The sequence below is a fragment of the Hemicordylus capensis genome, chromosome 10 (assembly GCF_027244095.1).
Source record: "Hemicordylus capensis ecotype Gifberg chromosome 10, rHemCap1.1.pri, whole genome shotgun sequence".
Lineage (NCBI taxonomy): Eukaryota > Metazoa > Chordata > Lepidosauria > Squamata > Cordylidae > Hemicordylus > Hemicordylus capensis.
Genome location: NC_069666.1, coordinates 5010030 through 5025075, shown reverse-complemented (window position 1 = coordinate 5025075; position 15046 = coordinate 5010030).

The following is a 15046-nucleotide window of genomic DNA, read 5'->3' as shown; positions in this document are numbered from 1 at the left end:
CTTCATGTGCAGAAGGGACAGCAGGTATCAGGAGCGGCCGGTGAGGGCAGTGCTGGGGGCATGGGCAGAGAGAGGCACATTTAAGGGGAGATAAGCAGGTGCTTACCAGTGTGTAAGCAGCACCTGAAAGCTGCCACGCTCCTTAAAGGTGCTTCTTGCCACCCCCACTCCAGCACCCTCACTGGCTGCTTCTGGCAAGCATTGTTACTCCAACCATCATGGATGCCAGCCCACAGGCCACACAGAAACATGCTGCTTCTTTCCTCTCTTCTCCCTCTCCTGATGTTAGTTAGGAATGCCCCTACATGGCTTGGTGGTAGAGCATGTCTGCTTGCTACTGCTGCCCCAGCCACATGGTCTGAGAATAATGAGCACCCACTTGCAGATGTGGGGTGCTATATTGTCCGTGATGGGAACTGTAATACAACATGTGGAGACCCAAGGCACATATGTTTCACCAGCACATCGCAACCAGCTGCCTTATTTCGAGTCAGACCCTTGGTCCATCTAGCTCAGTATTATCTACACAGACTGGTAGTGGCTTCTCCAAGGCTGCAGGCAGGAGTCTTTCTCAGCCTTATCTTGGAGATGCTGCCAGGGAGGGAACTTGAACCTTCTGTATGCAAGCAGGCAGATGCTCTTCCTAGACTGGCCTCATTCCCTAGGGGAATACCTTACAGTGCTTACACATGTAGTATCCCATTCAAATGATAAGCAAGTGTAGTGCCTGCTTGGCAAAGTGGACCATGTGCTCCCTGGGAACAGAACTGGATTCATGGTGGATTGGGCAAACCTGTCCTAAGTAGCCTCAAGGTGCTGTTTTTCGGGACCATTCCAAGGGATAATCCTCAGTCATAACATAATCTGAATTTCTGAGGCCTACAAGCAATATAACTGGATCATTCCTTCATTTTGTCTCTTTCAAAAACACACCTCTTCCCCCCACTGCCCAAATGGCGACAATTCTGTGATATTTCCATTAGCAAAAAGAGGAATAGCAAACTGTAAAATGAAAGGCCATTGATGATTTTCTGATTTTTTTTCCTGCACTTGAAGAGGTTTTATTCCCTCTCTTTTTCTTTTCTTTCTTTTTTTAAAAACTCATACACAATTTGGTAAATTAATTCTCAGGTGCAAACTTAAAATAAGACATCCTTTAGGAGTTGGGAATGAGCCTAACAGCATCAGGGATAGAGTGGCAAAGGGCATCCTTTAAGAATACCAGAAAAGATTTTGTAACAAATTAAGCTGCAGATGAAAATGAGCTTGGTGTTTCAGGCCATTATTATGCCTGGTTATGAAACACTAGTATGCATTAATAATAAAGATCAGTGTAGCCTTCTAGGGAAAAATTGAGCATTCTTTTAATTAACTTAAATTTTTCATCAGATTGATTGAAAAGCTCTCATCCTTCTGTACTTTCATGTGGCTCTACATTTTTATGCCGGAGGCTCAGAGCATTTTGAAAGACTCCATGAGTTTGGAGTTTGGCAAAAAATATATATATCACAGCAACAAGCTAGAAGTAAGCTGGGGCATGAAATGGGAAAACATAGAAGCTACTTTGAAGTCAATTTCTTTTTTCCAAATAAAGAAACCCATATTTATTTTCCGAGGCGGAGGAAATCCTCCATGCCTTTCACATGAAAGTAGATATGAATATTCGTAAATATTTTTAAATGTGCCGAATTCTCTTGCTGGGCAAATTTTGAGTGCCGAATTTGGAACTGTAAATGGCATTTTTCAGTGTGAAACTTTGCTTCAGTATTTGGGTGATTAGATCCAGGGGAACCTCTTTGTCATTTCAGTGGGCATCAGATATGAAATGTCATAACCATTTTGTTGTCAGAGATTGTCAAAACAGTAAATGCCAAAAGAATGGGGGTTGTAAAGGAAATAGTTGAAAGTACTCTTCTGCAGATGCTTGTGGAAATAACAGTGGAGTTTACATGGTTCTTTAATAGGTGGGTTCTCATGCTTGCTCAACAATTTGTAGAAGCTCTTCTACAAGTGGAAAAACTATTTTCTGAGTTGGGGAAATGGCTTGTTTTCCTCAAGATCAGATATGAGGGTGTGTGGTGTTGAAGATTTGCCCATCACTAGTATCTGTGCACAAAGAGCTTCCTGCAAGGAGAAATCTAGCAGAGCAGATAGTGGATTGTGCTAAGATCTCTCTCCTTTATGACAGAGGCTTGTTTTTATTCTTAAAAAACCTTGTAGGGCAGGAGTTCCGAACTTGTGGTACTCCAGATATTGCTGAAGATATCTTGGAGAGAAGAGCTGGTCTTGTGGTAGCAAGCATGACTTGTCCCCTTAGCTAAGCAGGGTCCACCCTGGTTGAATATGAATGGGACACTTGATGTGTGAGCACTGTAAGATATTCCCCTCAGGGGATGGATCCGCTCTGGGAAGAGCAGAAGGTTCCAAGTTCCCTCCCTGGCAGCATCTCCAAGATAAGGCTGAGAGAGATTCCTGCCTGCAACCTTGGAGAAGCCGCTGCCAGTCAGTATAGAAAATACTGAGCTAGATGGACCTATGGTCTGACTCAGTATATGGCAGCTTCCTATGTTCCTATGAACTACAACCCCTATCATCCCCTATACATTGTATTTTGGCTAGGGATGATGAGACTTGTAGTTCTGAAACATCTAGAGCACCACAGGTTGTGGACCATTGGTCAAACGACTATTTGTCAATGCAATTAATAGGATGGTTAGAATAATTCTCCAAAATATGTTCTACAGTTATAATCAATGCAGTGACAAATATTCTTTCCCAAATCTGGTTTTGGTTTTTATGCAGAGAGCATTCGTAACCATGATTGCCAAGCTGTTTCTTGAAGTAGCATGGTCCATACTATCATCTCTAATCAGGACTCCTTGGCGCTGTTCTTTCTCTGCATGCAGTGCTACATTCCACAGCCAGCAAAGAATAAGAATCACCTGTGTTGATCTCAAAGAATGGTAAGTTATATCACTTGGACACCGGGAGATAACAAAGCAAAGAGAACAGGAAAACTTTGATGAATTATACAGTAGTCATTTTCTGACGTTACCAGTGTAAGGCAGAAGACAATGTTTCTGATATACTGAGGGAGAATTCATCATCCAGACTGCATTTCAGAGGGGAAGTCCATGACTCCACCACACCACTTCTGCCTGAATGTTCCACATTCAGGAACAAGTGTGGGGCCACATGATCACTTCCTCCCAGAACACAGATGTTTTTGTCAAGAAGCCCAATATTTATTTTTCTTAATAAAGTCCCTTTTCAAACCAAATCACTTGCGGCAGAGCACAACACATCATGGCAAAATCCAAATAAAAACATTAAAACAACACGATTTTGTTTAGCTTTAGTTATATTGGTATTTCTGTGCTGCCTTTCGGTCATGCTGACTCACAAGGTGGCTAACAAGCAATTTAATAAAGCATCCACAAAACATAATCAGACAGTTAAAAAGGTCAGAAGAGAATAAACAGCTCATACTTCCTGTGGGGAGGAGTTCCACAGATGAAGATGAATAGAAAAATAACCCCACAGGAGACCAAAAACCATCACAGTCAAGCAGGCTCAAAGACCTACCTGAAAAACTAGGTCTTAAATGAAAATACATAGGGCGGGTTCACACAATCTAACACATGTTAGTTTGATGGGAATCTCAGATTCCTGAAGTGCATACTCACTCCTGGGGAGCATGTTGTGTGACCCCAGCCATTTCCAGGGATCTCGGGATTTATTTATTTTTACATGCATATCCTGCTCTCCCTCCAAGGAGCCCAGAGCAGCATACATAGTTATGTCTATCCTCACAACAACCCTGTGAGGTATGTCAGGCCAAGAGAGAGATGACTAGATGAGCATCACCCAATGAGTTTCATGGTTGAACAGGGATCTGAGCTCAGGTCTCCCTGATCTTACTCCAACATTTTAACCACTACATCATGCTGTCCAAAGTGACATGAAGCCAAGGTTGGATAATTGAGATCTGAAGTTAGCTTGATGCTCTTTGCTTCATTTCAGTTTGGTGCCACACTGAGTTTCCCGATAATGGCTGGGGTCACACATGCTTGCACGTTGGGAATCTCAGGTTTTCACCTAACTAACATGAGATCAATTGTGTGAACCCATCCATAGTTTAGTAGGGGTGGGAAGGTGCCGTAGCTTAGTGGTAGAGCATCTGCTTTGCATGTAGATGGTCCCAGGTTAATCATGAAAATCGTGAACCCCCAAACAGCTGGTGGGGGAGGGAGGTTGGTCCGGGGTTGAACCAAACAGAGGGTGGTTCAGTTCAACCCCAAACAGTCAAACCAAACTGGTTCGATGTCAAACACATTCAACGTTGAACCTGTTTGCATATCAATACCACTGGGCACAGCTTCAGATTTTAAGTGGAGTGTCCAAAGAAGTATAGATGGAGGCAGGAAGTCCTTAACAAGCAACCTGTACTCTTCAGCAACTGAGTCCTCATTGACTTCCCCATCTAGTCTTATTAGTGCTTTAAATAGCTGATGCCTTTATATATAGCCACCTAATGGTGCAGTGGGGAAGCAACCTGCCTAGAAAGCAGGAGGCTGTTGGTTCGAAACCCCACTGGTGTGTTTATCAGAATATGGGAAACTCCTATCTCGGGCAGCAGCAATATAGGAAGCTGCTGAAAGGCATCATCTCACACTGCACGGGAGGAGGCCATGGTCAACCCCTCCTGGATTCTACCAAAGACAATCACAGGGCTCTGTGGTCGCCAGGAGTTGACACCGACTCGACGGCACAACCTTTCTTTTTCCTTTTTCCATATATAGATAAATTTTATACCAAATGAATCCATATTTGGTGCCAAGAAGCACTTGAAAACCAGGAGTAGATAGTACTGAGTAAAGTGGGCCAATGTCCAACTGAGTAGAAGGCAGCTTCAGATATTCTGATAGTAATACATAACGCAATTTGTTTCTGCTAGTCAAATGGGAGGCACAAAGAGCTTAGAAGGGCATTGATGGGCTAGCCTTTGACCTCTAGAAATCCTGCTCAGGCCACACACTTTTAAGCCTTTCCCTCTTTGCAGCCAACAAGGGCTAGAAACATGAAACTTCCTAGAAAGAAAGAAAGAAAGAAAGAAAGAAAGAAAGAAAGAAAGAAAGAAAGAAAGAAAGAAAGAAAGAAAGAAAGAAAACCTTCTATTCTTCAGATGAGAAATATGTTGCTCCAGTTTCTGCAGGCAGCCAACAACAGTCACCACCACCATAGCAATGCCATCAATGGACATGGCATTCTATAGGTCAGGGATTCCCAATAAGGGATATTAGTACCCCAAAGGGTACTTGAAGGGCTCTCAGGGGGTACTCAGAGCCTTCCTGCTTTCCCCAAGTTAAAGCCCCGATATTTGTTCCCGATCTGAGCATCGCTGACATGAAGGTGATGTGTCCTCAGCCATGTGTCTGCTGCAGAAGGGGAGGGAGGAGGGTGAAGACTCTCCTCTGCTTCTGATTGGCTGGCTGTATGCTGAAGCTCAACATACTCCTCCCCTCAGCCTGACTGACAGGCTTCAGAAAATTAGCACTGAAAATTAGTGCGCATGCGCACTCACACACACAAAAAGGTCTATGGCAGGTGTACTCAAACTCAGGTCCTCATATGATGTTGTATTTTAACTCCCATAATCCCCAGCCCTGATGACCTTTGGCCATTGGGGCTGGGAATGATGGAAATTGTAGTCTGACAAAATAAGGGGTTTGTTTGAGAACCCCGGCTTTATGGGATACCTGAGATGGAGGGTTGTGACAGAAGGGGTACACTTCTTTAAAAAGGCTGGGATCTCCTGTTGTAGGCTAACCAACAAAACAAGAAACCCGGACTCCTCAAATTAAGGAGCGTAAGGTCACATTTCAATAGTGAGGGAGAGGAGGGAACAAAGGGATGTCAAAAGAAACAGAGGCAGCCCACATTTGTCCAGATTTGGTTTTTGGAAACGGATACCTGAATATTTGAAGAGCTTTTGGCAAAGCTGTGCATGGCCAACGAACACAACGGCATGCTCACAACCGGACCCTATACAACAACTGTCAATATATCCCTACCTCTATTGAAAACCAAGTCAGTGGTTTCCTCTCCCCCCCCCCACCTTCGTGGCTCTGGCTGTTGCAGAAGATAATGGCCAAGCAGGGGGACGCAGCCTCTTGAGTCGAGATCAGGCACTGCTGTTCACTTTGTAGTAAGGCAGGGAACGTTATTAAAGGAATGGGAAGCGAGGAGTCAAGCTAGCAGTGGTAAAACCTGCAAAGCAGTCACAACAACACAAGGCAGCAGGCCATGGCAACTGACAGGAGGCTGGGATCTTGGATCCCCCCATGTTCTTGTTCTTATTATTACGACACAGCGTGACTAAAAAATATCACATCAAACACGAGAAAATCCTGCCGGCAAGGGGTAAGAGAGGAGGCTGGCCACCGTTGGAAGTGGAACTTATTGTTCACCTATGTCGGGCAGCGGGAAACAGAACTCTGGGAGCAAAAGGCCGTGGTAAGCAGCTGGCGCCGTGCTTCAGATCAACAACCAGAGTAACTGAAACATTGGATGGAGGCAGGAGAAAGCAAAAAGGAGAGCAGGAAACAAACCCCCTCCCCTCAAGTCTCCCCTGCAAATCTGATGACAAACACGCACTGAATATTCGCTGGCCGTGTGCAAGTTTGCCGAATGTTCGTCAAATATGCGGATATCAGTTTCCAAAAACCGGATCTGGGCAGATGTGGCTGGATTCGATCCTTGGCATGCAGTGGCCTCTGGAATGCTTCCATGTTCAACAGCGAACATGGAATGGCCTTTATTTGAATGTTGACAGCAGCTAGATCTGCATGCCGGATGCCTGGCCAACGCCATGTATTTGGATGGCATGTTTTTCATTCGATACACAAAACTGATTTTCAAATTAGGGACCAGAAGAGCAGATTGTACAACCTTTGCCCTTTTGGAGCATTTGTTTCACCTCTCAGAGGGACTACTAATCTCTTCTGAGAGCTGGTCTTGTGGTAGCAAGCATGACTTGTCCCCTTTGCTGAGCAGGGTTCACCCTGGTTCCATATGAATGGGAGACTAGAAGTGTGAGCACTGTAAGATATTCCCCTCAGGGGATGGAGCCACTCTGGGAAGAGCAGAAGGTTTCAAGTTCCCTCCCTGGCTTCTCCAAGATAGGCCTGAGAGAGACTCCTGCCTGCAACCTTGGAGTCGGAGCCACTGCCAGTCTGTGTAGACAATACTGAGCTAGATGGACCGATGGTCTGACTCAGTATATGGCAGTTTCCTATGTTCTTAAGGAACGGATAGCTGGTGAAGACTGTCTTAAGGGAATTAGTTATGGGTCTTATTTTGAGTGGGACTGCTGTTTTTTTCTGGCCCCTTATCACCTCCTTTACCTCTCCAGTGTCCTAGGCAGATATGTCATTTCCTGGTTCTGCCACTTGGGTTCCTAAGACCTTCTGCTTATAAAGCAGGCACTCTGTTGGGATTCCCATAAAGAGTCTATTAAAAATGTGAAGCAAGCAAGCAAGCCATGCCACAGTCCTCCAATGGGTTGGATGGCCAAATGAACAAGAACAGGAGCTGTTGACCCATGCCTCCAGTCCTCTGACTGGCAGCAGGTCTCAAAGTCCTCTGACTGACTGGCAGGAGGAGTCTTGCCCAGCCCTTCCTGAAGACACAGGAGTCTTGACCAGCCCTTCCTCTTCACATGAGGGGAGGCCAGAGGTCAGATGAAGCTGAAAGACAGCATGTCTGGAGGCCATACGTGGCACGGTCCCCATCCTCGTAGTTCAGACCAGATGCCAAGCCCTTTGCCGGAAATGGGAAGGGTTGTTTTGATACTGCAGAAATGTTCACCCCCCAAAGCCATGTTATTTTGGTGGATTCCTTATTTTGGATACCTGCTTGCAGATATAGGGTTTATTGTTTAGCATTTGGCGAAAGTGCCCCTGGATTGGTCCATGTCACGATCCTTTTTGGACACGAACAGGTAAGAAATGGGAAGGGGCCCCTTTCCCCACTAGGCTTCTATTCATTTCCTATTCAAAGAGGTCTCTACGTTGTCAATGTGACACTTTAATCAGTCACCAAAGTGACTCTTGGAGAACTGATTTCATAATCAATGCCGACACCATTTCACATCGTGGTTCCAACACCGCTTAGTCATTTCGCTTCAGAAGTATGAGTGGAGGGTCAATACATTTCATTACTTTGTTTCATTTGAAGGACAGTACAACGTGAGGACTTTGATTATATTATAAGAATTGCCTTAATGTGACACCGGATTCCTGATATCACAATACCAGACAGAAGAGCTCTGGAGGGCACTCAAATTATCCTTCACCCAGACATCTCACCAACCAACTCTACAAAAGAGACTACAAATGGAGGGAAAAAATGGGGGAGAGAATGCGAAGATGATGTTGCTTCATTTTCATTGCTTATGCTAGATTGTATAAAGGTCTTGAACACATTATGAAACATGGACTGACCAAACTAAACTTTGAAGGATATCAGTGGTTGGAAAGCAAAGTCAATTCTCTGTGTTCCATATGGAGAAACTAACACATGCTTCAATCATGCACATCACTGTCATAATTAGGAGGGTTTGGAAGATGCCATGTCACCATAGCCAACTCACTTCTTCTTGTGTTCAGGATCTCTATGCCTAGTAATGCCACATCAGGGTGATGGACTAGTTAGATTGATCTTGACTGGAGACAACTAGGTTCCAAAACTTTTTGGAGGATGTAGTCTATGATGGAGATAATTTTTCTGTCATCTTGGTTAAATTCTTGTACACCAGGTTTCATTCATTCATTCATTCATTCATTCATTTTCCTGCCTATCCTCCAAGGAGTTAAACACATCATGTCATCTCAGAATAACTCTGTGTGTGGTAGGTTAGGCCAGGAGAAAGTGATATGAGCATGGATACCCAGTAAGCTCCATGGATTGAATTGGAAGGTCATTTATCTAATTTCAGTGGTTCCAGCCACAGCCTCCAGCTAAACTGTATTGTCCAACACAGACTAGAAGCCAACTCAGCACAGAACAGAAAAGAGAGAGAAAGGGAAAATGCTCAGACATCAAGAGATAAATTATTTCCAGATTGTGGAATGATGACAGCAAAGATCCTGCTCTTCACAGCTGATGTTCTAACCTTATCAAGTGAAGGTGGCCGGAGCAGGGCTTGATCTGGTCTACCAAAGCACGAAGCATGGGAGGTGTTAGATATGTGGGTCCCGGGCTGTGAAGTTCCACCCGCATTGAATCAATTAGTTCCAGACTCGCAATCACTGAAGTGCCCACCATCACACTTTCAGCTTTTCCCTCTTCAAACAATCTCCGTTGTAAGCATGAGTGGTGGTGGGCGCTGCTGATGGATGCAAGAGGGGCGGAGCTTCCTCCCTCTTTGCTCTGCTGCACACAGTAGGGCAAATTTATAATGTCTAAATGAGACTATTGTGGTTCCTGTCTGGTAGCAAACCAGGAAAACGTAGGAACATAGGAAGCTGCCATATACTGAGTCAGACCCTTGGTCCATCTAGCTCAGTATTGTCTTCACAGACTGGCAGAGGCTTCTCCAAGGTTGCAGGCAGGAGTCTCAGCCCTATCTTGGAGATGCCAAGGCAACTTGGAACCTTCTGCTCTTCCCAGAGTGGCTCCATCCCCTGAGGGGAATATCTTACAGTGCTCACACATCAAGTCTCCCATTCATATGCAACCAGGGCAGGCCCTGCTTAGCTAAGGGGACAAGTCATGCTTGCTACCACAAGACAAAATATAAGAGAAGCACCACTTTTAAAGGTGCCTCTTTGCTCAGTTAGCAGGGGACTAGCAGGACATTGGAGCAGTATTAGAGGAGCTATTAGAGGAGTATTCATCCAGTCTGTCAAGAGCCAAAAAAAAAAGAAAAAAAAAAAAAGATAATTCATTGAATGACGATCCTGTCTACCATCTTTGCTGTTTTTCAAGTGGGGATCACTTGGACAAAAAACCTTCAATGTGAGAGCCATTCCTCACTGTGCTGACCTTCTCCCAATACTGTACTTTTCTTAGTGCTGAGAGGGCCCTTTGACAGAGCTGGAGCCATCTTTTAAGAGTGCTAGGTAGGGGGAAGTGCTGGGAAGGGCTACACTTCCCAGCATTCTGTGCATGCCTTCTAAGATGGTGCAGGGACTCAAGAGGGTTCCATTTTCCTCAAAGGAGCCCCCAGCGCTGGGCAGTGGGAATGGGGACCTCTGTATAGTTCCTGGGGACTGTGCAGAGTATTCAGCTTCAAACAGGCCCAATAAACAGTTAGTCAGGAAGCAGCACTCAAGGTTGGCGGGGGCCATCTCCAGGCCACCATTAGCCCCCGGGCCTTACAATTACACAGTGCAACGGCTTTGAGAATGCTGGTCTGGAGGCAGCAAGGAGGACTACCAAGAGGGTATCCTCTTCCCTCTGTGCTATTTAATAAACAAGGCAACAAAGAACAAGGAGATCTTACTGATGTCACCCGCCGAGATAATGAGCACAGCTGTCTAATTACCACTTTGAAAGATCTCCTACTTCTTGAGCAGTGCAAGAGTGATTAGACCTGTAAAGCAGACGAGGAATTTAAAACAAAAGCCAAGGAAGTGTGAGGACTATGAGAGTGGCGCTTATTTAAGAGGGGAGAAAATGAACGAGGAAAGATGTTCCTGCTGAGACAAGTAGGATCACAAAACACCGACACAAGAGTCATTAAGTTTTCTAGTGGCTCCCAGGAACATGAACACCTTCATGCAACTGTTACCGCTGAGGAGGATCTAATGACATGTTGGGAAGGCAATTCAAGTAAGCAGTGTGAGAAAGCAGAAAGGAAAAACAGTAGCTGCATTCACACGCAACGCGGAACCACAGTTGAATGGGCCTGTAGTTCCATTGACATTTCATCTGACTGTGGGGAACCGCAGTTTGATGCGGTGATGAAACTAAAGGTTCAGAATTGGAACTCCAGTCTGAAACTGAAAGTTGTAGTGAGTTTCATTGCCAGAACCCAAGGTTCCCAGCAGCCTGTGATATGTCCGAGTTTAGAATCGCAGGCTGGCGTTGGTCCTTGAACTGGAGTTGAAGGAGGAAGGTTGTAGGCAGGAGTCTCTCTCAGCCCTCTCTTGGAGATGCTGCCAGGGAGGGAACTTGGGACCTCCTAGATGCTCTTCCCAGAGCGGCTCCATCCCCTGAGGGGAATCTCTTCCAGTGCTCACACATCAAGTCTCCCATTCATATGCAACCAGGGTGGACCCTGCTTAGCTAAGGGAACAAGTCATCCTTGCTACCACAAGGCCGGCTCTCTCTCTCTTTCTCTGTCTCTCCGCATGTGTGTGTGTACTATTATCTCACATGAGAGCCACCTGAAATTCACTTCAATTTTCCTTTTTCTGAAATGTTGGTGTGAACCCTAAAGCAACCAATGTGCATGTTTAAAGATCATCATCTACTACTACTACAGATATTTATATACTGCTCTTCAACCAAAGTTCTCAAAGTGTTTTACACTGAAAAATAAACAAAACATAAAGGGCAGAAATTGAATAAACAAACAAACAAATAAATAAGATGGCCCCCTGTCCCCAAAGGGCTCACAAACTAAAAAGGAACATAAGGTAGATACCAGCCAAAGCCACTGGAGGGATGCTGTGCTGGGGTTGGACAGGGCCAGTTGCTCTACCCCTGCTAAATGTAAGAGAGCCGCCACAAGGTGTCTCTTTCCTCAGTTAGCAGGAGCAAGCATATTTTCCCTGTGTTCCAATGTAAGCATAGGAGCACAGGATGCTGCTTTATACTGAGTCAGACCATTGGTCCATCTAGCTTGGTATTGTCTACACTGACTGGTAGCAGCTTTGCTAAGGTTTCAGGCAGGAGTCTCTCCCAGCCCTACTTGGAGATGCTGCCAGGAATTGAATCGGGGACCTTCGGCATTCAAGCAGATGCTCTTCCATGGAGCGATGGCCCCATCCCCAAAGAGGCATATCTTACAGCACTCAGATGTAGTTACCATTCAAATGTAAACCAAGGCAGACCTTGCTTAGTGAAGGGGACAATTCATGCTTGCTACCACAAGACGAGCTCTCCTCTATATTTGTGCAACTTTTCAGGGCCCAGATGCATTCGATAGGAGTGCAAAATCCAGGAGTCTGGAGATAAAGTAACCTTGGACAATGCATAACAAAACCAATGCACAGACTGGAATTGACCAAATAATCTTCACGGATATCCAGATATTAAAAATGGAGTTTTGCACATCTCTAGTTATAGTCAAACACAACCAGAAGAGTATTTCAACTCAGGAATAAAAGGCAGAAAGCGTAGCTCTCCCAGAGACACCCACCCCTATAATGTCAAATTATAACGCTCCTGCGTTTTGGTAAGAGAAAAGAATCTCTGTGTCCCAGAGAGCTTAACAATTGCAGCAGGAAGAGAACTTGTTTTTAAAGCCTCCTTGCAAGATGGCTCTCTGGACCATGCTCTCTTTGCTGAGACTAATGAGCATTTTACAAATTTCACAGCTATCAAGCATTCTCTCTCCATCCGCCCCAACATCTTTCCCTGAATCCCAGGCAGCCGGGCTATAAAATATTATTTTAAGCTGTGAGGACAGCCAACCTTTTGAAGGTGGGTCTCCATCTGGAAGGTGAAGGCCAGGCATCCTGCTGGGATAATGTCACTCTTCAGCTTGCCGAAAACTATTGTAAGCAGCACTCAGAGGATGGCGTTATCACAGCAGGACATACGGACACCCTGGAGCGTCCAAGTGCTTAAATGACAATCTTGAAAAGTGGAAGAAGGATGGTGGAGAAGGACACAGCTTTACTCAAAGATGCTAGCTATGAGGGGGAAAGGAGTAAAGCAAAGCAAGGCAGAGTTTCAGCCAAGGATGGATGGAATACTGAAAGCCTCCCTTTTCTTCTCTAGAAGAACTTCCAATAATTGAACCAAGTGGATCATGATCTTGTTTAATAAAGCACTGAATCCTAAAGGAGACTTGGGAACATAGGAACATAGGAAGCTGCCATATACTGAGCCAGAACATTGATCCATCTAGCTCAGTATTGTCGGCACTGACTGGCAGCAGCTTCTCCTAGGTTGCAGGCGGGAGTTGTTCCCAGACCTACCTGCAGATGCTGCCAGGGAATGAAACTGGGCCCCTGCTTGCAGATGCTTTTCGACTGAGCTACAGCCACATCCCCTAAAGGGAATATCGTGCAACGCTCATAAGGAACGAACCGGGAACGAACCGGGAATGACACAACGAAGGGAAACACTGGGAGTGTGAGGACCTCCCCCTCCCCCTGAATCCCAGGATGCCCTGGGGCATGAGAGCAGTTGCTGCTCTTATTAGAACAGCCACCACACTCGGCGCAGCTGCTCCTTCCTCTGGCTCAGTGCCGGAAATGGCAGCAGGCTGGGGGGAAGCTGTTTAACCCAGCGGTGATCATCCAGATGATCGCCTGCTGAGATGAAGCGAACAACAGGCTCACTTAACCCAATGCCAGGTTTAAAAGTGGGGCTTGGTGCGGGTTCAGCACCAGGAGTGGCCTCGCTCGCGGTGCATCACACGGAGGAGTGCAATGCTGTCAGGAACTCTGAGAGCGAATCCAATGATCCACTAAGGACTAAGCCGCGGAGAGCGGAGGCAGGAGCTGGGAATCAGGAGCCAGAGAATGAGCTGCTTATTGGGGCTGGGGCTGTAGTGGAGCAGCAGAGCATCTGCTTTGCATACAGAAGGTCCCCGGTTCGATCCCCGGCAGCATCTCCAGGTAGGGCTGGGAGAGACTCCTGCCTGAAACCTTGGAGAATTGCTGCCAGTCAGGGTGGACAATAATGAGCTAGATGGATTCAGGTTCCGACTCAGTAAACAGCAGCTTCCTATGTTCCCATGAGCTGATAGACCAGACCAAAGAGCAAACCAAACTCACAAGAGAGCCATCCCAGCCCAGACAATCAGGGAACCTTGTACTGCTGTTCCAGCCTAGGAGGAACTAATATCCAGCAGGGATGGGCATGGCCAGTCCAGAGACCGAGGCTAGTTTATTTTCCAATAAGATATCCCAATCTGAAGCCTTGATGGCTCACAAGAGAGCCATCCCAGCCCAAACAATCAGGGAACCTTGTATTGCTGTTCATGCCCAGGAGGAACTAATGTCCAGCAGGGATGGGCATGGCCAGTCCAGAGACTCAGACTAGTTTATTTCCCAATATGATATCCCAACCTGCCGCCTTGATGGCTCACTGTACCGGGCACCCACACTCCAAACCAGCTCTGAAAGTCCCCAGTTCAGTTCCTGACATCTCCAGATGAGCTGGCGAAAGACTGCTGCCAGTCAGTGTAGACAATACTGAGCTAGATGGACCAATAGTCTGACTCTGTATAAGGCAGCTTCCTGTATCCCTAGGGCTCAGAGCCTCTTCAGGCACAGAAGATGGGGGTGTACAACCTGGGGCCCCATAATAGGCATGTGGTAGGTAGCATCAGGTCGATACTGTGTATGCTCTGTTCCACATTATGCTGAGCTCACTTTGCATACTGTACAAATCTCCAACAATATTAGCCGCATTCAGGGTTCCCAAAGCTGGGGGTGGGGAGGGGGCGAAATCCCAATCTTTTCCACATGCAAAAAGTTTTAGGCGAATTGCCAAGGCAAAGTGACGGTATTCTGAGTGCGCCGGTCTCTGTGCATGTGTGTTTGTTGATTTGGTTTGTCAAAGGATCAAACAGAAAGGTCAAAGAGAGGAAATCGCATTAGTAAGCTAAACAGTAGCAATAATTTTAAGTGCTGGTTTCTCCCCCGAGATTAATTTTATATTCTAATATAACCAGCAGCCAGTCAGGGAAGAAAGTGACATTTGACTGGACTAAAACCAAACTTAATGACTGTGAAGGGGCATAAATGTGCTGGGAAGATTTTGGAAAAGGGGTGGGGGCAAGGGGGGAAAAGAATGCAGACAGTCCCTGCAGGATCACATGGCTAGTTTATACAATGATTATCATACGATATAGTAATCT